This window comes from Poecilia reticulata, linkage group LG1 (genome assembly GCF_000633615.1).
Source record: "Poecilia reticulata strain Guanapo linkage group LG1, Guppy_female_1.0+MT, whole genome shotgun sequence".
NCBI lineage: Eukaryota > Metazoa > Chordata > Actinopteri > Cyprinodontiformes > Poeciliidae > Poecilia > Poecilia reticulata.
The window spans coordinates 28,120,817-28,145,457 of NC_024331.1; the positions used below are offsets into that span (position 1 = coordinate 28,120,817).

General features: G+C 39.3%; 1 protein-coding gene across 14 annotated transcripts in view; it reads right to left on the minus strand.

Annotated features, from left to right (window-relative positions):
* tenm3 (teneurin transmembrane protein 3) overlaps window positions 1-24,641 on the minus strand; it is a 549,164-nt gene that overhangs the window by 171,398 nt on the left and 353,125 nt on the right. Inside the window, exon 1 of one of the 14 annotated variants that reach the window (XM_008419310.2) lies at window positions 21,371-22,291. The exons of the other annotated variants lie outside the window; for them this stretch is intronic. The gene's annotated coding sequence lies outside the window, so the exon portion shown is untranslated. Of the gene's footprint in view, window positions 1-21,370; window positions 22,292-24,641 lie in introns of those variants that run through there. 14 annotated transcript variants of the gene reach the window in all.

A 24,641-nucleotide genomic window follows, 5' to 3' on the forward strand; every position in this document is an offset into this window, starting at 1 on the left:
AAATAATGTTAAAATTTAATGACTTCACTCAAATTTATATCAACTCATTAATTGATATCTTGCATCTCTATTTGGGCGCAAAGTCAGAACCAATGCAAGGTCCAGAGCTGTCATGAGTGGAAACTGAAAGAACTGGTCCTAAACAAGCAGCAGAACTGGTTTACCACCGACTAAAAAACTATTTCAATTCCATTTTTCAGACTGTGCAAATGAGTGAACAGAACAGCATTAAGGGTGGTTCTAAAGTAAATGATGGCGTTTGGTATTAGGGTGACTGAGCCTGTCTGCTGTCTGTTTGGTTTTAACTGGCTGCCCCAGGCTTTAATTTAAAAGTCAGCCTTAACAGAATCCGCACACAGACCAAGCCAAGCGAACATATGCAGGCTGGCTGGAAATGGCTACTGTAGAGGCCCGAAAGCCACACAGTCCAGCTATATAAAAACTCTTTCCCAGAGCTACATAATCCATCAGCAGCTCAGAGCTGCATTCGGAGGGGGATGGTCACAGAGAGAGCCTTTTGTAACCTGCTTCTTTTGTTTTCATTTGTTTCCATCAAATTCCACTTGTGTCAGGATCGATTGAATCCACTGAATGTGAAGCCATGCACCCTAGGGTCATGTAAGCAGCCACTACACCGCAGTGCTCTACTCTAAAACGCACACCAGCCCTCTCTGAGTGCATGTGGGGAGAAAAAAAAAGTGAATGGTTTTTGCTCAGTGCAAATACGTGAACTTCTTTCTAAATACGACAAGCATGCATCTCGGCAATCATTGAGGTTTGTCGAAATCCCGAGCAGTTTTGTGCATACGGAGATGTTGCCTCTGTGTGTGTATGTGGCTTCCTGAGATGAAGAGACTGCCCCTCGTCCCGACAAATGGGTCAGCATCTAAAATGCCTTTGTGACCCTGCTGTCACATCACATACAAGTCTGCTGCAAGATGCGAGTAGTGTACGCGTGAAGCAGTGTGTATCATCTCAACCTCTGAGACCGGTGTGGATGAAGATGGGGAGAGAGACGCAGGTACAAGATAAAGTCATGGTGAAGAGTACATTTTTCTTTACTTTGTTCAGAGATTTATGCATCAGGGAGTGTAGAACAGAAAAACTTGCTGCTGCCAACTGTTCAGGTATGTTAAGATCACACAAAGGGGGAAAAACATCAGCAACAATTCAAGACAGGCAACCCTGACTGCCCTCAATCTGGCAAGTGTTATAAGATCGAGAACTTCCCATTTTCCCCAAACAGAAAAACTAAAGACAGTTGCCAAATTAAATCCCAGCTAATTCATGCCAAGGTCAGACCATACAATGCTTGAAGAAAAATAAATGAAATACTCTGCAGCTCTCTCTGCAAATTGGAGAGGTTGCCAGTAGAAGGACTTTCCTCTCTAAAGAGTCCCTGGCAGGTTCGTAAAGTTGCATTGGGAGAAGTCATTGCATTTTTGAACAACGTGCTGCAGACAGACAAGCCCAAATTACTACAGCACTACAAAGAATTTGCATTTCAGCAGAACAATACAAATATGTACTTCTGTTGTTCTCTTCATAATTCCTTCTCTCCTTACCCTCAGATCCATCTTAAATGATCATAAATTGTTTTGGATTTTTCCATGCTTTTTTAATTTCTTTGGAAGCAGAAACATAATAAAACAAATTGCTTCATGATGTGGTGCCACTATTTTTGTTTCACATTGTTTCAAACAAAAGGGATAAGTTTGGAGCTTAGTTATGTCGCTTGTATCGCTAACCCTTGATGTATTTAATTTTTCATTTTCTCTTAGAAAAACTGTCAGTCACTCAAGAAGCTCATAGTTTGGCTCGGCAGGCCATGCTTTTCATCTTTCCTGAAGTGTAAAATGTCCTAAATCAGTCCTTTCACGATAGTCACATTCACTCCTGTTCCTTCAGTTGTTTTATTTGTCTTAACAAAAGATGTAATTAAATGTAGTTAAAATTACGCAATCAGAACTAGTCATTTATTGGCTAGATTCTCAAGTCCCCTTCAGTTGTAGCTGGTCTATGAAGTTTTCTAAAATGAACAACAAGTAGAGACACAGAGACACTGCAGAGAGAGACGGTTTGCTTCTTCAACTTGATCGGCTCTGCGCCGACTGACTGACCGGTCAGACACTCAAACAGAACATGGACTGAATTTATGTAGCTTGTTTTTTGACCACACTTTAAAAATGTTCTGACCTATGAACATGTCAAAAGAGTTGTACCAAACACAACACTTTCAGATGAAACTCTGCTGCTGAGCAAATAAAACTGAAAGCATGTTGATGTTTTCACTGAGGTGTTTAAAAATGAAATTAGTAAAGTAATGAGATTAACAAAACTGGTTAAAAGGAAACTGTAGTTTTCAGTTTGTTCAGGTGATTAAGCCAGCAAGAGAGTGAGAGAGCGCAAGACTTTCAGCAGATAACAGGAAGGCTGAAGGAACTTCTGCAAAGTAGTCCGTTTTATCTTCCAATCTCAATCATGGAAATTCAGGATGGAAAACTTCAGTGTTTTGAAAATCTCAAATATACGTACATACTGTTTTTTTACTGCTAACCCGTCTGACTGATGTTCTCATTTTTTCTGTTTCTAAACAATATTCAAGCCCCGTTTACCACTTACTGCTCTGTCTTACAGTTGTGTGTTGTTGCCTCTGCTATCATAAATAATTGACAACTGCTCTGCTCAAGAAAGCTAGGAATAATATTTTTAAGTCTTTTTTTAATATCTAATATTGGATTTTTTAAAAAGAAATTGGAAGTTGGCTAAAATCAATGCTGGCAGTTTTACAAGAAGCTGAAATTGGAATTTGGCCACTAGATTTTGGTCGGTACACTCTTAAAAGAAAGTCGGTCGATGAAAGAAGAAAAGGAAAACAGGATGAAGAGAAGAGAAGGGAAACCCCCCCAAAAAATAAAAAAAGACTTTGTGTTAATGAATTTACATCAAGTCCAGATTTACAGAACAACTAGGAAGAAAGATGAAAGAAGAAAAAGCGAAAGATCTTGAGCCAGGTTTGGCGAGCGGGGGGGGTGTCAGGGAATGTCTCTGTTCACTCAGCTTAATTGACAGATTAAAATCTGATCCTGATGTCCTGGTTTAGCCACTCTTTCCAATTCTCCTCCTCTCTCATAGCCGTCATCTCGGCGCGGCTGATAAATTCTCCTCCCTTTCCTGAGAGCTGTGCTCAATGAAGCCTGCAGCTGTACAGACATGTTCATCCAGCTCCCATTTCAGGCCATAATCAGCAGAAACCGTGATGAGTGACCCAAGCAGACAAACAAATAATAACTCCAGAGAATCATTTGTCATCTTGGGCCCTGTTCAAAGCTACCACTGACCTGGGCTTTGGGTGATCCAATCAGCAGAGAACAAATGCTAAATGCAGCAGTCAAAGACTGTCTCAATAAATTACTTGATTGATGCTTAAAGTAATGTTTGATGTACTGATGACTGACAGGAAATCAGTAATTTAACAGACGTCTTAAAAGTTGGTGGCTTACAACCAACCAACTCACACGATAATACGAGATCTGAACAGAACATCAGACCCATTGGTAATGAGGCTAGATCTTATCTTTAGTCTCATAAACTGAGACCTTGTCAAATAACTGCCAATTATACCTGCCAGAATCCGCCTCATCGTAATATAGTGCTACCTTCAATCCGACTGCTTTTGAGGTTTCATACGAGAGAAATGAGAAAGCAAAATATCACTTAATGGTTTTGACATAATTGCAGCTAACAGTGAAACGGGTAACCTGAGGCAAGCATAGCAAATGTTCCAGGCGATTCTTTAAATCTCGAGCTTTTTAGCAATTATCCATCAGAGCTGGCAGAGGGGACGGGGGGATTTTAGGAGAATCACCTTTTTAGGATCCGTTGCCCAGCTGGTTATTCATTCGTCGTGCCACTTGAGTGTTAAATCTTGTGTAGATTTTAACTGAAGCACTGTGTTTAACATGAATGTCTGATATGATAACAAAGCTCCCCTGCCTTCCCTGTAATTTAAAGCTCCATTAGTCAATTTTGTGTCAGTGATGAAAATCAATTAGCTTATTCTCACCATTCCAGCCCGCAGCCCTGCTTAGCTTTCAGTTCACTGTTTGCTTCCTCAGTCTGTAACAGCGACTCCTGGCAGCTCATAATGACCTGGTCTGCTGCACACTCACCAGGTATCCCCCCCCTACATTAGCTCATCCAAACTGATGAGAGACGGTGCTGATGAGCCAAAACATTATGACCCCTTTAAAATGTGTTTTTGGATTTTTTGGAAATCTACAAGTTCTCCGCTTGCTGTTAAAGCCTTGTTGTAACAAGCAGCTCTTTGCAGGAAACCCGTTACCCTGGACAACCACACATTTCTGCACAAAATGCTCCAAACAGGTCACCCGGTCCACTAAGCTGGCCACTGTCAAAATTCTTCAATGAAAACCGTGTGTCGTTTTTCAGTCCTACTAGCTATTAATGTAAATGTTCAGTTGCCTTTTATAATCATTATATCCAAGATAGTTCATATAGGTCTGATTTTATGAATACAGGTATTTGCCATTATAGAATCAGGTTTGAGACTAAACAACTCCTCCAATTAGCATAATGAGGATTCAATCAGAATAAACAAAACTGTCCTCTCAACACATATCAAAAATCTCTTTTGGACATTTGTTATGTTGTAAACAATTTGTGCTTCTATTATTGTAACATGTAAAACTTTATGATTTTTCAATTATTCTTAAATATAAATTAATTTCAGCATTTATTTGTTCCATTAAAAAAATAAAAACCTTTGAAATGTTACAGAGGTCTTTATTTAAGCTTAGCTGAGTAGGGAACTGATGTGCTGTTTTTGCTGGTTGATCGTAAAATTGGGAATTTATCAGCTGTGGCACAGTCAGACTCACACACAGACTTCGCATCCAGATGTGTGGAAAACCTGTTCACAGTCTCATCATGCACATGATAAAATAACTGCCTTCCCAAAGACTGTGTCCTGCTCAGTGTGTAATTTCAAATGTTGGATTGTTCGATGCATACAAATGCAAACATACTAGATCATATGCAGGTAACACAGCAGTCATTCTAATTAGGGTCGGACTTCGGTCCTCAGAAGAACCACATCCCAATAAAGTAATCAAATATAAAAGGAACATGCGCTGAGAACGATCCTCGGATCAAAACTACCACAGACAAACACGTATTTACTGGCTGATTGCTGAATTGACACACACACACACGCACCTACAAGCACACACACACACACACACACAAACAGACACACCTACGGAGTGTACCTGAGTGGGACCTTGCTACAATTGAGGTCACTAATCCGTTTCCACAGTGATGGCCTGCCAGTAAATCAAAGCACTAAGCTTTGCTGTTCATGCACTGGTTAGTCTCTGCATCCCTGCATAGCATTACATTCAAACAGCCTCCAGTCTTTTTCTGATTTACTTCTTCTATCAATCCTTTTGCCCTCTGTTTTTATTTTCTCTCGACACACACACTGTTCCTCCGTCTCTGCCTCTTTCACATTATTAGAGGTTGTGTCTTCTCAGTTGTTTGAAGGGCGCCTGGATGGATGAACAAGCGGAACTGCCATAAACGAGCAAAGTTAAGCTGTGCTTCCACAATAAGCAGGTCATTTTGGCATAACCACAGGGACACTTTTGTGTTAAATGTGCTTCAGTTATTTGCAGAGTTTGGACTCTTCCCTTTAGAGCACAGCTGAGGTGCAGAAGATGCACCTCGGCGTGTAAAAAACTAGAAACACAAAAGATGGACAGCGTAGATGCTTTTGGAAACTGACACCAGGGATGGAGATACTCTGGGTGTTCATATGAAAGTGAAAACCAGACCAGCATCACTCTACTAAGCAAAACAGCAGCTGCTTATTTTGTAATGTTAGATTGTGGGTTGTAAGCACACACTGATGTGGCGGTGAGCTGTCTCCGTTTGGTTTGTGTAAAATATCAAAGGGGAACAGCAGCACCTTTATTAGGGAATCGCTGGCAGGACTGCTGCTTAGCGTATCTGTTTCTATCTTAATGAGCAGAATAATATCACTTATTGCTGATTTGTGGATTCTACAAAAGTTATGATGGTCTCCAAACTATGAAGTCTCAAAATAAAAGTAGAGAAGTGTGGCACAGTCAATCAGCTTTTTTTATCCACCCTATTCCCAGTGGTGTTGGTGTAAGATTGACTCCAGTCACATAGCAGAAGTTCCAGTAAAAAGGTTTGTTTTGGCAGCTAATTACATGGTAGTGGCTGAATTTTGCACCAACTGGTGTACAGCTTAGCTGAGTTTCTTCTTTTTTTTGTCCATCTTGATAATCACACACATGGCCCTGGGAAGCTCCCATACTGCTTGCACTGTTTGTGGTTGTATCTGTAAAGGCTGCATGATGTCAGGAAAACGGTGTGGTGTATGTTGCACTAATGATACAAGTTGTGATAAATAAACTAAATGTCTTTTCTACTTTGGGTTCATAGCAAACATAGAGTCAATTTAATGAGTTCCAGCTGCTGGAAAGAATTTAATCAAATTTATTATTTCCATCTGAACAACAAGATTAAAAATAGTAACTTCTGGAATACATCTGCTGTTTTGGCAATGAGAAAACTTAGTTGTAGTTTCTTAATGACTTGACCTCCTTATCACCTCTTTACCTTCTAAAACATTTTATGCTGCATTAAAAAAAAACGAGGGTCAACAAATAAATTACAGGCACAGTTGGCCATAATGCATTCTACTTAAATAATTTGCCAACATTCATTGCAGTTGGAACAGGTATTCTTGATAAGCCCAGTGTTTGCTTTTGTACTGATACAGTGATACATTTGTGATATACTGTGCAGCTGTGGAATCTCTAATGAGCTTGTGGGTTAAAGGAGTTTGTGTTGAACATGCACACAAAGTGAAATGGGATTATTCCAGCACTGCATTGCTCAGTTTACATATTTTACCAACAGATGAGAAACAAGAAGAAAGCAGCACCTCAATTTGAAGCAGCCATGAAAATCAATCTCTGTTAAAACAAAAAACAAGAGATTCTTCTGGTTGTTTTTTTTTTTGTATTTGGCTGGGTTTTTTTCATGCACCCTGCAACCACAATCAGAGGCTACAGGAATAACCTAACCCGACTACAACAACATATTGTGTAACATGTGTTTAAGAAACTGAAGGAAGTTAATGAAACCTTTGTCGTCTACAAATGAGAATACTTGCTTCTAGTTTATGAAAAAATGCAAACAGAGTGCGCAGTATACAAACACTGTAAACGGGTTGTTGTTGGCTCAGTTTTGGTCTTAAATGTTTGTTTCTGTGCTTTCAGTCATAAACTACCATTCCTTACCCAGAGCCTGGCTGGCTGCCTTGATGCTAATTACCCCATGGAGCTGCAGCCTGCCATAACACAAGCTGGGATTTATAACAACTGAGTCCAAGGCTACTTAAAGAGTCTTATTTGGTTGGGGTGGATGACAGGGAGTCAATACAAAGATTTTTGAAAGAAATGTTTTTGCAGCATATGCATTTTATTCCCCATTCCGTTTAAACAAAAGCTCTGCTGGAGCTAAACAGCCATTTTAAAGGGATGTGTATTCTTCCAGCGTCAGGTGTGAAGTAATTTAATAAACACGCCTCAAATTTTGCTGACAATGTTATTTTCGGTTCTTTGTGATGTTTTCTGCACGTCTTTATCAAGGGACAAAAACATCTCACAGCCTGCTGTTCCATGTGTATTCACATTATCTGATAAATTGATAACTGCACAACATAAACCGCAGCATGTCTTCTCCTTATATACAGTCAGACCTGCTTTGATTTGTACAGATTGATTTGGCTCCATTACTCTAAATAACGTTTTTCTAACTAAATGATTAAATGTTATCAACAGAGGTTTTAATTAAAAAACCTCATTTTTAAAAAAGCTTAAAAAGCAGCAATACAGTTTAATTTTAAGAGTCTCTTAGATTGGTTGTTGAATTGCTGAGATTTTTTTTCCCTAACACAGATAAAGTTTATTGTTAGTATTTGAAGGGTTTTTACCAGTATAGTCAGATTACTCTGTTGGTCCACATAGATTATGATGAACCAGAAAAAGAAATCAACAAATCAGATTTTTGAAAGATGAATCACTCAGTCAGTCAGTTCTACATGAACCTACGCACCAGCTGAGGAATCTGTGCATCACCAGCTTTACAAGCACGCAGATTATGTCAAAGCAAGCAACTGATTGCAACAACCAGAAGTTGATTCACTTAGTGGCAACAAAAACACAGAGCATCAGGACTAAACCAAACTAGGAGTAATCGAAAATGTTTAGACTATAAATAATGATCCTGTAAATCAGACCAGTCTTTAGGCACATCGAATACCCAACAATACACAGATCTTTAGATCAAAGTCAGTGAAGCGCTGACTGCCCACTTTTTAACAAACATGAAACAATACTGTTAGGAAGGAAGCCATTTTAGCTCAATGCAACAAGTTTAGCTCTGAATTTATCTTACAAGAAAACCTGGGCTTTGTTTCTATTTACATACATTCATGCACATAAAGCAGAAAGACTGATCAAATTCAGAAGGTGGACATTGCAGGCTGATATGTGCCATGACCAGGTGTGTGTGTGTGTGTGCGTGTGCGTGTGTGTGTAGAACAATTTTTCAAAAGGCAACTGTCATAGTAAAGTCCTTCTGCTTCAGTCCGGCAGAGAAAACGTAATTATCATCTGAGACAACAGTCACATCCGCGTGCTGCTTATTCAAATGAAATGCATAAATGAAATCAACCTGTCTGAGGGAATAATTAAAAAGAGTGGAAAACTAGCTGAGAAAAGTGGCTGCCCAAATGTGCCAGCATGTGTGTGTTTGCACTCACGAAGCTGAGTGGGCAGTGAGTGTTATGCTACATATGGATGTCGGCTTAATTGGTTGACTTTCGCCTCACCGCTGGCATTAAATGCAAAGAGTGGGCGCAGCAGCCACATGTTACACAGGAAGGTATTAATAAACGAGGAAGTACATTTTCATCTAAACAATCTGCATGCAAAGTGTCACAAAATGTGACTGTTGCTGATCTAAATGCATAAATGCTAAAGTCATTGTTTCTTTATGTGTAAGCACATGCAAACACTCACATAGTGTCATCACCCTACAATAAAAATGTTTCTATGATTATTGTGAAAATAATTTATTTAATGCAGATACATTGTTACAGTTTTTGATGAATTGTTAAAAGCAATAAAATCTGAATTATATTTTCAAATCATAGTTTTTTTTATATTAGTCCATATTTTATGAGTGGCAATTTATTTTCAATAACTACTTAAAATGCTATCAACTCATCGATATAATGTCTGATTGTCTGACCTGAACAGGAACAAAACTACCAGTGACCTCTCTGTGGGCACAGACTTTTGTCAAGTTGCACCACAAACACAGAGCATGTACTGAGCGAATGTGAGATGTCAAGGTGCTGCACAGTGGTGCAGTTGGTAGTACTGCTGCCTTAGAGTAAGAAGGTCCTGGGTTCAAATCCCGGACCTTCCCCAGACCCGCATGATGTTAGCATGTTCTCCCTGTGCACGTGTGGGTTCCCCTCCTGGTACTCCGGCTTCCTCCCACAGTCCAAAAACATGACTGTCTGGTGTGTCTGCATGACTGACTGTCCTGTACAAATGTACAAAGAGCCTGCTCTAACTCTAACCTTCCAGACAGAACTACAATACCACAGGGGCAGGACTGGCGCAATCAATGCGCATATTCTCTCGCCGAGTTCAATGCGTCAACTATAAACTCAGTTTAACTCGTGATTTCAAAACTCATGCATGTAGATATCCAATAACTCTAACCCACAATTACAATCAAACCACATATTAAAATGTTTTTTATGACAGCCAAAATCTTCGGAACAGAGAAAATATTGAGAATGCAGACATTCGAGAGTGGATTTGTGGGCTCTATTTCATGTGTGTCCCTGAAAACCTTCCTTGGTAGCAGAGACGCTCCCAAGGAACACTGGGAAACCCCCCACCCTCAGACATGAACGCACAAAACATATGTGTAATAGAAGATAAGGGTGAAGTGTGCCCTGACCTAACTTTTATTCTGTGTGATTAGGTTACATGGAAACAGAGACAAGATGAAAAGAAGGCTCTTTTCCCTTTTGGTGATTTGGTCCGACAGCGCCACAGTCATAAATTTTACTGACTGCAGGGGAACATCGAGAATGGGAAACATGTGTGTCACTACTTCAGACGCAGAAAAGTGGAATATACGGATGCATTCACTTGTATTAAAGGTCTCGAGTGGCTGCTGCTACGTAAAATCAATTAAATAAACAAACTGAGGAGGAACGATATCTTCCAAGACTGGTCTGGAGCTCCCGCAGCTCCTCCTAGCCCGACAACAAGGCATGAAACCAAAACAGGTGAATGAAAAAAGATAAGACTGAAAATGCAAATATAAAAAGCTGAGGAAGAGAGAATGTCAAGAGATTCATAACTATTCAAACATAAGAAAAAATATACATGTATTCGTCATCATATGGTAGAGAGCGTGCTGATTCGGCAACAAAGACGGAGACCAACACAGCCAGAAAAGGAAAAAACTGTTTAAACTGAAAGCATTAAGCAGCAGCTACCACATGTTTCGATCTGTGACTGAATGTGTGTGTGTGTGTGTGTGTGTGTGTGTGTTTGACATGCAAAAACATGTTTGTGAGTCCAACAAGAATCACAGCAAATCCGTTATCTGACCAAAGATGCATAGCAGTGCATAAAAAAAAAAAAGCATACATGTCTGGGCAGGTCTGTCTCTGACACACACACACACACACACGCAGACAGGTCACACACACCCTTCCTGTAAGATGACCCCACAGCCTGTTGGGGGTTGTAACCTTCGCTTACCCGACACAACCTCACAAAAGAGCTGAGTGGAGGGAGCAGGGGTGGTGGGGCAGAAGGAGGGGGGTCTCCTCAGCGTATAGAGGGCATCTCTGTTTGTTCTCCCAGCTTTTCCAACACAGCTGAATGTCTATGATTTTCCTCAGCAGATTAATGTCCGGGGTTATCATTCTGTCTGATCCCTCTCCACTCGGGCTGCATCCACACATGCACTGCGGCTGTGAAAACGCTGGCTGTTATGATCTCAGTCAGAGGATTCACCTGAGCATCCAGTCGCTCACAGCTCCCTGGGCAAAACTCGCCTCGTCTCGCCTTACTCTCTCTCCTGTGAATCTACACTTTCCTCAAGGCATGCTAGTAAAGTTTGCAGCAAGTCAGATAAAAAGTGTTTTATATATTCAAAAAAAATATTAACGTTTATTAAAAAATAAACTCTGTTTTGTAGTTGAGAGTAATTTGATCTGAGTGAATTTCTTACGTATGTTTAAGTCATTATTTAATGACAAACTCAGAAAAAACTGACTGTACATCATGATTCATTGTTTTTAGACTAAAACGTAACTTCTTTTCGTAAAGATAACTTTTTAAAACATATTTTCTTAATTTTATCTTCTCCAGTTACCCTCGCTTTGGTTTACTTTAAATCATTAACATCTACAAACCCATAAAAAAATAAAAAGAAGTTTCTGTTTAGTTGCAAAAAAGAAGTGTTAGATTTTCTGTGTAACAGTTTGAATAAGCAACACATAGAAACATGGATTTTAGTCTATAGCTCTAACTTCTTATGCAAAACAAAGAACTATTGATCTTCAGTCCTGGACTATACTGCAAACATTGCTGACAGGAAAACAAAGAAATACACGAATGCATTGTAAATGCAAAAAACAACAAACAGTATGCAACTAAAAAATGTTTTCTGAGCACCACTGTGTTGAAACATGCATAATTTAAGACAAGAAAGAATTAGATGTGAAAATAATCTGAGGAATATGGGATGTAAGGAAATATGGGTTTATGGACAATATGAAATGTGGACTACGTAAACTGGAAATGACTCACATGGTTTAAACTAATTGGCTACTGAATATTAAACATCATGCATTATGGCCACTACATATGGTGCAACAAAGAACTGGCATTTTTTGCAAAGCTTTCATAAATGTGTGTGTAGATGAAATAAAGGTTTGCTGAAGTAAAAACAATGAAAACTATTTGCCAATAATATAAACGTTCATGTTTTAAAAAAGTACTGATATGAGCCGACACCATCACACACACCATCAAGTAGGAGTGTGTGTGATGGTGTCACACACACACACACACACACACACACACACACACACACACACACACACACACACACACACACACACACACACACACACACCACAACCTGGTGCTCATGGTTCCTTTTCCCATTACGTCAGTCTTTATTTCCCAGAGAAGCCAGATAAAACCACAGAGGAGCCAGGCTGTACTGAACATGTCCTCTGGCTGTGTGTAACGACACACACACACACGCACACACACACACACACACACACACACACACACACACACACACACGGTGCCATAAAAAGTATTTGACCCTCAACAGATTTCTTTTGTTTTTGACTTTTTGTCACACTTCAATGTCTCTGACCAAACATATCTATAAATGAGATAATCTGAGTGCACGTAGAACCCAGTTATTGAATTAATGCACCGTTTATTAAGGGGAAACGGCTTTCAAAACCAGCCTCACTCAAACTGAAATAAACTGAGTTAAATCTAATAGCTGGTTGCACCATGTTACAGCAGCTACCATCAAAACTGCTGAGGCTTTTGTTTAATGCGACATCACAGCATCTGATTGGATTCACATCTGGTTTACCACACCAATCCTTTCTTTCTTATTAGCCATTCAGAGGTGGAGTTGTTGTGTTTTGTATCACTGTCCTGATGTATAAAGGCAGCTTAACTTTAAGGCACAAAAATCCTTTAGCGTTTCTCTTTTAGGAGGAAGCAGAATTAATGACCTTTGCCAGATGTGAGTCGGGACTCTGTGTTGTTTTTAGTCGGCACAGGTTTTGGCCTCAGATCTCTCCTCATGAAGGCCATTTTTATTGCCGAGTGTCTTTTTTATTGGTGAATCAAGAACACTAAAACTGAGGCAAATATTCAGTGGTGTCTTGATGCGATCCAGGAGTGAGTACAGTAGGTCGGCCATTTCAAATTTGAGTCATCCGTGCTGGTTTTCACTGTGGTTCAGAAGCATCACAGACCTCACAATTACCTTTTTACATTATGGATGACCTGTAGCATCCTCTTTATGAGACAACAACACAGTGTCTTCAGTCAGAGGCTTACTCAGGATAGCTGTAATACAGACGGCTACAGGAGATATTTCTACAACTTGGATAATATAAGTTAAAACAATGTTTAAATTCTTTTAGGGGAAGTATTTCTGAATTGAATTTAGAACTTTCAGAACTGAGAGCTGCTTGTAACTGATGTGTTGATTCTTTAGATTAATTAACCTGCTTTACTGACATTTTGATTGCACAGAACTGGCAGTGATCTGGCCTGGGTGTGGTTGTTATAAAATGTGGTTAGTCAGTTAATTTATTATTTAACAATTACAGTTTCATGTAAAAAAATAAAAGAAAAAAAGTTTGGTTTGGATGGCGTTTTTCCTTGAATAAATTTAATAATTAAAAACGGACTATTGTATTTACTCTTGGTATGATATTTAAATATATTTGTCGATATGAAACATTAAAGTTTTTCAATTTAATCTGCATTTATATGTGCGATGACCATCATTCTGCCTTGCCTCTGGTCACTTCCTGTCTTCAGAAAGAGTTTCATCACATGCAGTCTTGTAGAGCTGGCTGATTGTGACACTTATCTGCTCATCTTGTCCCCCTTCAGCTGCACTTTGTCTTGCGCTACCTTGTGACATCTGCAGGAGTGATGTCTGACATAATGCAGTTGCAGACCACCATAATCCAGTGAGTGCAGCTCTCTAGATAAGGACTTTACCATCACACAGACACTCTGCTTTTATCTAAGGTGGGACATTTTATTAAAGAGCCCGATTCATAGCGGTATGCTCCATGCAAGATAGCACCGGGTCCGGTTAAAAGAAAGAGGGGATTAAGCAGCTGAAGAAACGGAGGAAATAAGGAGAGAAGTGAAATAAGGAGGATGAGAGAGACAGGAGGAGCAGCAGAGAGCGAGAAGAGGAGGTGTGTTTGCAAACCATCTGGACTCGGTCTCTGATAAGAAACACTTTGTCAGCAAGCACCTCATCACTCACGAGCTTCCTCTTTTCTCCCTCTCTTAGCTTAGTGTAAACTCCTCCGAATCTGTTTGGAAACCTCCCTGCTCTCATATCGTGCGGTCCGAAAGCGGAGGGAAACAGTGTTGCAACTTTATGGTGGAATAAATAAGAGCAAGCAAACATCAAAAAAGGTAAATTTTTCTAATTTACTCTACAAAGAACAGACATGGGAAGACGTGTTCTGAACATGGAGAGCAAAGGAAATGTTTGCTTCCTTCAACCTCCCCCGTTTGTCCACTCAGTACAAAGTTCTTCAAAGCAAATGTTTACTGCTACATAATCTATGTAGTTTTACTGAGCATGAAGCAACATCAATTAAATTTGGAGTACTTTGCATTTATATTTATTTATTTCATTTTGCCAAAGTGCACCACAGAGAGCCACAGAAAGTCATTTCTGCTTGTTGCCTTCATGCTTTAGAAGTATGTGCTTTTTCGGCGCTCATTTATAGATTATTGATTAATATATTGCATGTGATTGCTTGTCAATTGTTTATAGTCATTTTGAACTTATCACTCTTAGGTATATATATATATTTACAAACTTTGTATTTATTACCTAAGATTTCCCCTTTGGGATCAATAAAGTATATTCTATTCCATTCTGTTTTTAATACATACTTATTAAGAATGTACAAGAACAATTAGTTGCTGTATTACTACTCACTGTATGCAGTTACAAAAAGGCTCTCGCTCGTCTTTTTGCTTCTTGTTGCAGCAGAAAGTGAGCAGACGTATCCGTCACCTACAGGCTCTCCACACCGAAGCAATACAAGAATGCCTGGTAATGTTGATATGTAGGAGCTTGAAGGCCAGCATTCCTCTTTTGAATCAGCAGGACTGAAAGGGTTTTGGGTTTCCGTTGAAAGACATCAGCAGCGGTGAGTGAGCGGTGGAGCTATGAAAAGTCAAATGTGAACAGGTTCTGCTCAAGTACCATCCAGTGTTTGAATATTAAAGTCATTAAAGTTGTCAGTGATAAATGATTTAGTTTGCAAGTTATCAAGTTCTATAATGCCTTTTAATTTGCAGAGGCTAAAACAATAAGTTTATTTTGAGATATCTTTGGGAAGTAGAAAATCTTTTGGACTTGTTCAAACTTTTTCAACACGTCTCCTGCAGGGAAATGCTTTGTTCAAACATGATGGGAATGTTTAAATGTCTCAAATATTAACCAATAAATGAATCCTATGTTTCCAATCTACTGAAGTATCAAAACCAAATCTGAGATGGTTAATAATATAAAGATGTTTACATTACAAAAACTTGCTTTATTTATGGCACCATGATGTTTATGGTCTGTTTTTTTTTTTTTTTAATTAGATGTATTACTTTTCCCTTTTCTTTAATTTTGAGACAAGATTGTTCCGTTTTCTGCTCTGGCATTTGTTTATTGAATACATCTGTGCTTTCTTCACAAATCTCTGAACAGCAATTAAAATAAATCTTTTATGAAATGCTTAAAAAATATTTCAGGGTTGCTGGTGAAGGATGGGAGCATGCAGACTCCCAGCTCATCACAGATGTGTGTTCTCCTGAATTTAATTTATATTTATTTAAAACCGGAAATTACCAAAACGGTCAAATATTACTTTGCTTGTTCATTTTTGTCAGAACTTGGATATCTGTATGTCTGAAATTAATTTTTGAAAAGCATCTTTTATGTTATACCTATTTTGTTTCTTATCGTTTGTCATATTTATGTCAGTTTCTTTATTCTTCCAGTAAACCACTATGACTGTCTTCGTCTGGTTGCCACTGACGTCCTGCAAAATAGTTCTTCTCATGTTACCATTTATTATTATTGCCATCAGTAATTAGTTACTAACAAAACGCATAAATGTGCTGTATTAAACAGAGTGCTTCTTAGATTACTTTTATGGCTTCAAAGATTTTAAAAAAGGTCAATTTGTATTTAGTAAAAAAATAAAATTATTTTGTGGAAAACTGACATGTATACCATGTTATAGCAGCAAATATGGTCAAAACCTTGTTTAAACAGCCCATGAGAGCTGATCTAAAAAATAAAACCTTGGCTCGGTGTGATTACAAAACATGAAGAAGATGCAGCAATTGATAGAAAACATTCAGATTCTGGTGCCTTTTCTGTTGTTGTAAGATTAAAACCCAGAGCGCTGCCAGCAGTGCACCAGAACCGTTTGATTCGTGGTCCAGCTCAGCTTTAGTAAACAAGATTATACAACAGCCAGCAGAACCCGCATCAAGGCTTCTCCAGCTCGGCCCGGCATCGCTCTCCTGGGATGTCGTTCAGGTCTCCTGCTCCTCCACCGCTCAGGCCTGTTACCAGGCGTCTGTGCTGCTCAACAATAATGTTATACAGCAGATCGACGTTCAATATACAACTACTCAAAAAGTTTCTGTCCCACCAACGGTAACGCAATCCGACAGAAAGGAAACCCACAAAGTTTTCCTTCCAAGGACGAGCCGCCTTCTTGCATTCATTCCTTAACTTCCGCTTCAAAGCGGTGTCCTTGCTCTGATGACTTTCATCATCGTTCTGGCTTTGAAACCTAAACACACACACACACACACACACACACACATACAGATTCCTATATTGCAGACACTCAATCTATCTCACACATCCCTCTCAAAGGCCTCGTTGCTAGGAGATCATGCTCTATTTGTGGAGAGAGAGCTACAGAGAGACATAGAATTAGTTGTGTGTGTTTGGGGGAGGTGGTGGGGCGCATGCATGGTTAAGCATTGTGTGTGTGCTTGTGTGTGTGTCAGAATGAAAGAGTGCAGGAAAAGTGCAGGAATGAGAAATCGAGAAGAGTCAAGTTACTTAAAAGCAGACCGACTCTCATGATGTAAAGTACCTTCACACACACACACACACACACATATATATAATCAGTCAGCATATAAGACAGGTAGCCCGTTTCTCCGGCCTTGACCAGAAACACAAAGCTGTTCACCACAATGTGTGTGTTCCCCCGCGCATGCATGGCTGCTCATGTGAACATGTACATATATCCGTGTGTGTGTAGCGGTGCTGGGATCCAGCAGGTCATATAATGGTTGGCTAGTCACATTGTCTGCCTCAGTGGTCAGTTTTTCACACACACACTGTCCCTTTAATCTGCAAATACATCTATAATAATCTGATAAAGCCTCAGGATGGAAGAAAAAAAAGAAGAATAATCTGAAACGCTAGGATACACACACACACACACACACACACACACACACACACGCACACACACGCACACAGTGTGTTTCAAACCTTTATCTCTCCGTGAATACACACGGAACTGAAAAACATTCATCCAAAATGTAATTTTGTTCTTTCAGCATTCTAAACCCAAACTGCCAAGACAAGTGTTTAAAAAAGAATTTACTAAATGGAAATTAAATAAAAATGACAATATATTAGCCAATATAGCATTTTGAGAAAATTGTTTGGACTATGACAATTTAGTCAGAGAAAGCACTATGGAAAAGCATTTGGAAAAAGAAAGTCAGCGTAATTAACAATTAGGTTTCATTTATTTCAATTAGAAAGGACAGGATTATAACAGGACTGCATTTTATTGAGCTGCTGCATTCGAGTAAATCAGAATTATTTAGGCTGAGAGAGTTTAAAACAAAGTAAAACTGCTGCACTGAATTAAACTCATTTAGGAGGAATTCCACTGTTTTTACATTTAATCAATTTAATACTTTTCGTTAAAGAGACGTTAGAAAGACTTTAAATGCATCTTGTGTGACGAATAAAACTGAACTTGAAGTAAACAAGTCAGTCTTATCTACAACAACTAGAAGTAACTAAGATTACTTCTAATATGAACAGGGAATAAACTGGTGTAATAAACAAAAAACTACAGACTACAAAAACATGGAAATATTAGCTTTCACCCAACTCCTCATCTTCATATCAAAGCTGTTGCCTTGGAAATCAATAATTCAGCCTCAGTTGTGGGTTGAAATGGAGTCAGGTTCTCAAAAATGTAAAAAAAAAAAAAAAAAAAAAAAGTAAACACAATGATCCTGCACATAATACTTTCTAGCATTTTTACAGCAAACTTCTGAATAAAGTACCTAAAAACTATTTTATCTGTTTCCAAGATTTCCCTCAATTAAATAAAATATAGTTATGGTTGTATTTCTTTGTTAAAGCAATTTTATGCCACACAGATATTTAACTCCCTTAATAACTACACATTATAACCTTTTTAGATTTCTGGGTAAATGTATGTAGATGACAATTATGAGCTCACTTCTGGACTCTTGTTTGGTATAAACAAACTGATCATTGCAAAAAAAAAAAGAAAAGAAAAAAGAAAAACCCTGAAAAAAGAAGCTCCAATATAACACAGGTAGAAGTGTGCTGCTGAACATTAGTGGTGCCATTTCAGAGTGTTCTTTTTCTCATTAGTTTTAACCACTAGTGGAATGTAGCAGCTGTCTGTGCTGCCTGACTGACTGCATTGTGCTGCACAGGGGTTGGTCTGAAACTCACACAACTCCTAATCCACTAAAACATTCCAGAAAAGCTAAAAAAAGAAATAAAAAAATGCTTCAAAATGTTCAAAGAATTCAATTTGAAACATAGAAAAAAAACAACTTATGCTTTGTGATAATACAACTGAATAGAAAAAAGCAAACATTTTACTTTATTACTTTATTAAATATTTTTGTGCTATTGTGAGCCAAGAACATGCAGTAATAACACAGTAAGGAGATAAATCTTTTTAAACCTCACCTCATCATAATGAATCGTCAGTAGAAAGCGGTTATAACTGTGTGCAGTAATATTCAGATGTTTTAGTGAGCAGTCCCTCTCAAAGCCTCTAAGTCATAAAAGCTGGAGACGTGAAATTATTGCAAAACAGAAAATACATTGACACAGAACATATTTAAGGGACCAGAAAGCAAATACTTTACTTGAACTATTATACATATTTTTATGTATATGCATTTTTATGTAAAGGATGTAAAATTTTACTGCTCCCTTTCGTCTTATCATCCCTAAAAACCCTGCAGGAATCTTAACCAGTCGCACATGTTCCTGCCTCCACCACTGTCTGTGCCCTCCGTTCTTTACGGTCTGTCCATCCACAGTTTTTCAGCATGTTTCCTCTCACAGTGACAGTTTAATTCCTTTAATCCATCACCCACTTCCTCCTTTGCTATGTCACACACACACACCAAACACACACTCACACCCTCGTGTCTCAATGAAGCTTGTAATTTTTTAATTTGTTGTACAAAACTTAATGTGTGTGTTATATATGGGAAGAAGGAGAAAAGAAAAAGAAAGAAAGTGATGTCCTCAACACACACACACACACAGCCACGCACACACACACACTTCCACCAAACTAGAGAGAGTGGTGGTGGAATGCAAATCTCTGTCTGGAAGTGATTAGGCAAAAAGCAAAAGCCCATCTTCTCTTTCTGTGTGTGAGTAGCAGCACAGAGTCCCGCCAACCTAACCGTCACCTCACCCCTACGAAACACACACACACCATCATCATCATCAAGCCTTTCAGAAAACACAAGGACTAAAAGCCGAAGCGTTAAATTGTTCCGATGGCAAATCAGGTCGGCTTAATGCACCTTTTACTATTACTCTGGCACACACTGGGTGACAGATCAAAACTTTTCAATTCATTTCTGTCATACAGAAGCCAAAAATACTTCCATAAATTACATTACAGAAACACAATTTACTTTAACTTTAATCTTAATGTGATCTATGAGACTTAGGTATGCCTTCCTTGTTCATTTTCACTCCAGATAATAGCCACACAAACCCAAAGATTAGAGAAATTTGAACTTCTGAAGGAAGTCTTGTGTTTTATGCCAAGTTTGCTCATTATAAGACTTTTCAGCTAAAATACTTTTTCTCTGCACTCTATCATCCAGAAAGCATGATAAAGTTTTAACTTTATACTTTAGGCTACTGCAGTTGTTTGACGAGCAGCGCCTGCGGCCAGCATGTTGGGATGCCTTCTGTCGGAGATGAAACAAAAAGCCTTGATTTACTAACATTATGGAAACTCCAACTGGCTTTCCTGCCTTCTACTCTAATGCCCACGCAAAGGCTGAGGTGTGTGTGTGTGTGTGTGTGTGTGTGTGTGTGTGTGTGTGTGTGTGTGTGTGTGTGTGTGTGTGTGTGTGTGGCAGAAAAGCAATGCTGAAGATTGCAACCTCAAAAAAGTAGGTTTCCATTTCAGGAGGATGAAAAAAAAAAAAAAAGTCTTTTTCGGAGAAATGTCTTCTCGGCTAAAAAAAAAAAAAAAAAAGTGGACACAGTGATGTGGAGAATTCAAAGTCAAAGCGAAGGCGACGTGAAATGAGACCAAGTGTTCTTTTGAAGGTATAATTGAATTAAAAGTGTCTGCTTCTTGTTCAGTGTTATCATCTAGAGGCAACCCTGTCCTCAGGACAGATCTGACCTTTAAAGGCTGACGTGAAACTCTCTGTTGGTGTGAATTCAGTGCTGCTGCCTATCTTCAGCAAAGAGCGTCACACTAGTGTAATTCATCAGGCCTGCTGCAATCCACAGTGGCCAGTTATTTTACCAGGACAATCCCCCCTCAGCCCTGATCTGGAGCTGCTCGAAGGAAACCTGGAAACTATGCCGTCAACAACATGTTGAAACCTGGATTGAAAAACGGGCCGTTATGGAGGATTAACTTTCAGTTTGGATTGGCAGGAAAATACAACGAGGGAAAAATAACCAGCACTGAAAAACATCCCAGCATCCTACAGTCTTTAAGACAGGAGAGGAAAACCTGGTGAAAACAGAAATCAGAGAAAGAATTTAAAAAACACAGATTCTGGGAAAAAAAAAGCTTTTCTCCTTTTCATTGCTTCTTTGTTTTCCGACTTTCTTTCTGCCATTATTTCAACACACTCACACACTCACTCGCCGTGTTGTTTCGTCAATGAGTTTACATTCAGTCAGTGAATCCACACAATGACAGTCAATTGACTAGAGACCAAGCAATTTCCCAAGGCATGCAGGCACACAGATTGGCATCACACACACACACACACACACACACACACACACACACACACACACACACACACACACACACACCGCCACCGTGCAGCTGGAAGAAAAGGGAAGGAAGAAAATTGAATTGGGCTGTGTGTACCTTGTCTGTGTAAGTACTCCAGTTTAAAGGGTTAAAGCTTCCAGAAACATAGGATCCTTTCAGGCTCGCGGGGGCACACGCAGGACCCGAGTGGCTGAAGAAAAAGCAGGAAAACACCTCCGTCTGTCTTCTCTGGTTGGCTTTTCTTCCCTCCCTTCTTTTTGGAAGAGACAAAAACGCACAAGCCTTGCGCTTTTCTTTTCTTCTTTCTTTCCCTTTTCTTGAAATTTTCTTTACGGTCGCTCTCACTTCTGATGTTGACTCTCCTCCGTCTCTTCTCTCACTTCTTTCTCATTCTCTCCGATCCATGTAAGGGATGAAAAAGGAAAACCGGTGCAGGAAAAACTACACCACGCTGCTGCTTTCTCCTCCTCAAACACCACGCTATTTTTTTTGTTGTTCTTTTTCTTCTTCTTCTATGTCAGCTGAAGAAAACGGTTCCCCGCTCCTCACGCGCACGCGCCTGAGCGTTTGTGAGTCCCGCGTCCTCGCGTGCTTTTTGGCACCTCTGCCGCGTGTGCGTGCACCTTGTCTTGCCTGATCCCTCGCGCCCTCTCTCTTTACCTCTCCGGTTCCAAAGCTCTCTGCTGGCAGAGCGAGGGAGAGGGCGGGGCCACGGCAGAAGCAGGAGGATATGATTGGCTAGTTGAACGGAGTGAGGGCGGGGATTTCTGCGCTGTGCTTTCGGAGACTGAAGGTGAAGCTGCGAGGTGGAGGAGGGCACTCCCTCGCGATGCATTCCTCGGCTCTGATCTCCCCCACCAGTTTCATGACCGCGTCTCTAAAAAGCAGAGCAGCTACACCTCCCAACCGCCTTCGCCCTGCACACGATCCCTCTCTTTCCTCCCGGAGCCAGAAAATGTGCGCACAGCTCCCCGTATTCTGGTGTGTGGTTGCGTGCCTGAAGGCGTGCGTGCACTGGCGGTTTGAGGCAGCTGTATAAACTCAACGTACTCAGGATCGAAACGACGAGTGGAGTGAGCGGAAAAGATTCTAAAACACGAAAACACTTATGCAAAGAGGAAATACTTCCATTTGGGATCTTGAAGTTCCATTTTACTCAAAGCTATCAGGTTATATTTGTGAATATAACCACATATCCTTTGTGGTTCCTCTGTATTTTTTTTAAATACAGAGCTAAGCCTGACTAAATGTAATCTGAGTATTTTTATTATGAAAACATACATCTCATATTCGTGTGTTTCATACAATTAGATTTAAGTCAGATTTCAGTTTTACATAAAATTCAGTAAACCTTTTAATCTAATTAAATCAAATCAAAGTATTGATAGTTTAACTGAATTATGTTTTCATTCAGACTACTGCCATTCAAGAGGACTCCCACTCCAAAGCATGGGCATGAATCATACAATAAAAATGTTTTGCTCTATATACCAAGTAGACTGCACCAGATGTTTAATCAGATTTATTCTACCTGATGGTATTACATTTGCCAAGGAATTCTTCCTTTTCATTTACTACAAATGATCTTTATGACTGTGAAAAATCGATTTGTACACCCCCAAGACATTTTTACACCCCTAAAAACTGTAAAGGTATTTAAAAAAATTTTTTTTATGTTTTGTTATTTTTTTATTCACTTATGATTTATTCCATTTCTTTTCTTTTTTTTTTACCTTATTTGGAAAGGAAGTGGATTTTTTTTCCATTTCATTTTTTTTTCTTTTTTAGTTTCTAATATTTGTGCAGGGTCTGTTTTATCAGACACATGTTAAGGCTCGACTCAATTAAAATGTTGTAGTACTAAGACCAAAATCAAATTTGTTGGTCTTTTTTATTTTACTTTTACAAAGGTCTCTTTAAAGCTGTTTAAAGCCACATCATCCACTGTGTTTAGTTTAAAACTTTAAAAATATTTTAGCTTATGAACCTTTTACTTTCATATTTCACAGAAAGGGTCTCACACACACACACACACACACACACACACACACACACACACACACACACACACACACACACACACACACACACACACACACCTTCTATGCAAGTTCTTCTAACTGAACAGTTTATGGACTTTGGGACCTTTTACAAAAAAATATTTCTGCGGCATAAATGAAGCACCGATATACATTAAGATGGATTATACTGACAGTACATGCTGGCAACACGGTGTATGCCAAGGAACAGGGAACTCCATCCATCAATCCACTCATTGTCTTCTTCTTATCCAGCTTGGGTCAAAAGGATAACATGTCCTGGAGGGAAACTGAGGCATTCCTGTCTCAAGCAAAAATGTCTAAGTTCCTGGTGGAAACCTCAAGGGTCGAGTCCAGTAGGGTGGGAGCTCTATCCAGCTGCTTGTATCTAGACTTTAGTCATGATCCGTATCTCATGACGACAAGTGAGGGCTGGAATGTAGACAAAAAAATTGAGAGCTCTGCTTTTTTTTATGACTAACCAACATAAAACATGAATCACTAAAGATAAACATGCAGACTGTCCATCCATCTCCCACTCCAACCTACCACCACATGTGAGAAAAACACTGAAATATTTGTACTCTTCCACTGCTCTTAAACTAAGAGGAAGGAATCTTTTTCACCTCTTGGCCACTTCCCACTCGCTGCCATCAGGCTCAGTGCATACAGACGGTCATGACTTGAGGATGCCAACAAAACATCATCATTTCCAAAGAGCAAAGATCAGATCCTGAGATTGCATCACTGAACATTATGATGAAGATCAGGATCACTCGGCAGAAACAACACAATACAGGACAGAGTCATAACCTTTCACCAGATTCACAAAACACAACTGCATCCTCTTCTCTGCCTTGGCAGTTTTGAGAGAGTTAAGATCTGATCCACTGTTCAACAGCTAAGACCAAGAAACAGTGAGTTAGAGGATTTGACAATCAATCAGCTCCTCCTTTCTATCACCTTAAAGAAAGCGATCACAGGGTGAGTGAGAAGTGAGCTAACATGATAATCGGAACAGATCCAGGACAGCAACAGTGGCATTTTTATCCTCTCAAAAATGGCAGGACATTTATATTATGTATTGTCACATAAAATTGATTAAATAAAACAAAAATCTATAAAAATGTGAGTGTTAAAAAAAAAGAGAAATTGAAGCAGAAGACGTTTATATATAACACAACCCTATAAATCACTCGTTTAGCGACCATAACAGCAATGGATGGGTGTCCTCTCAACACCTTTATTGATATACATCCATAAAATCACACCAGATCTGACTTATGACTGCTTTCTGCCTCAACAGCATGAGCATATTATTAACTTTA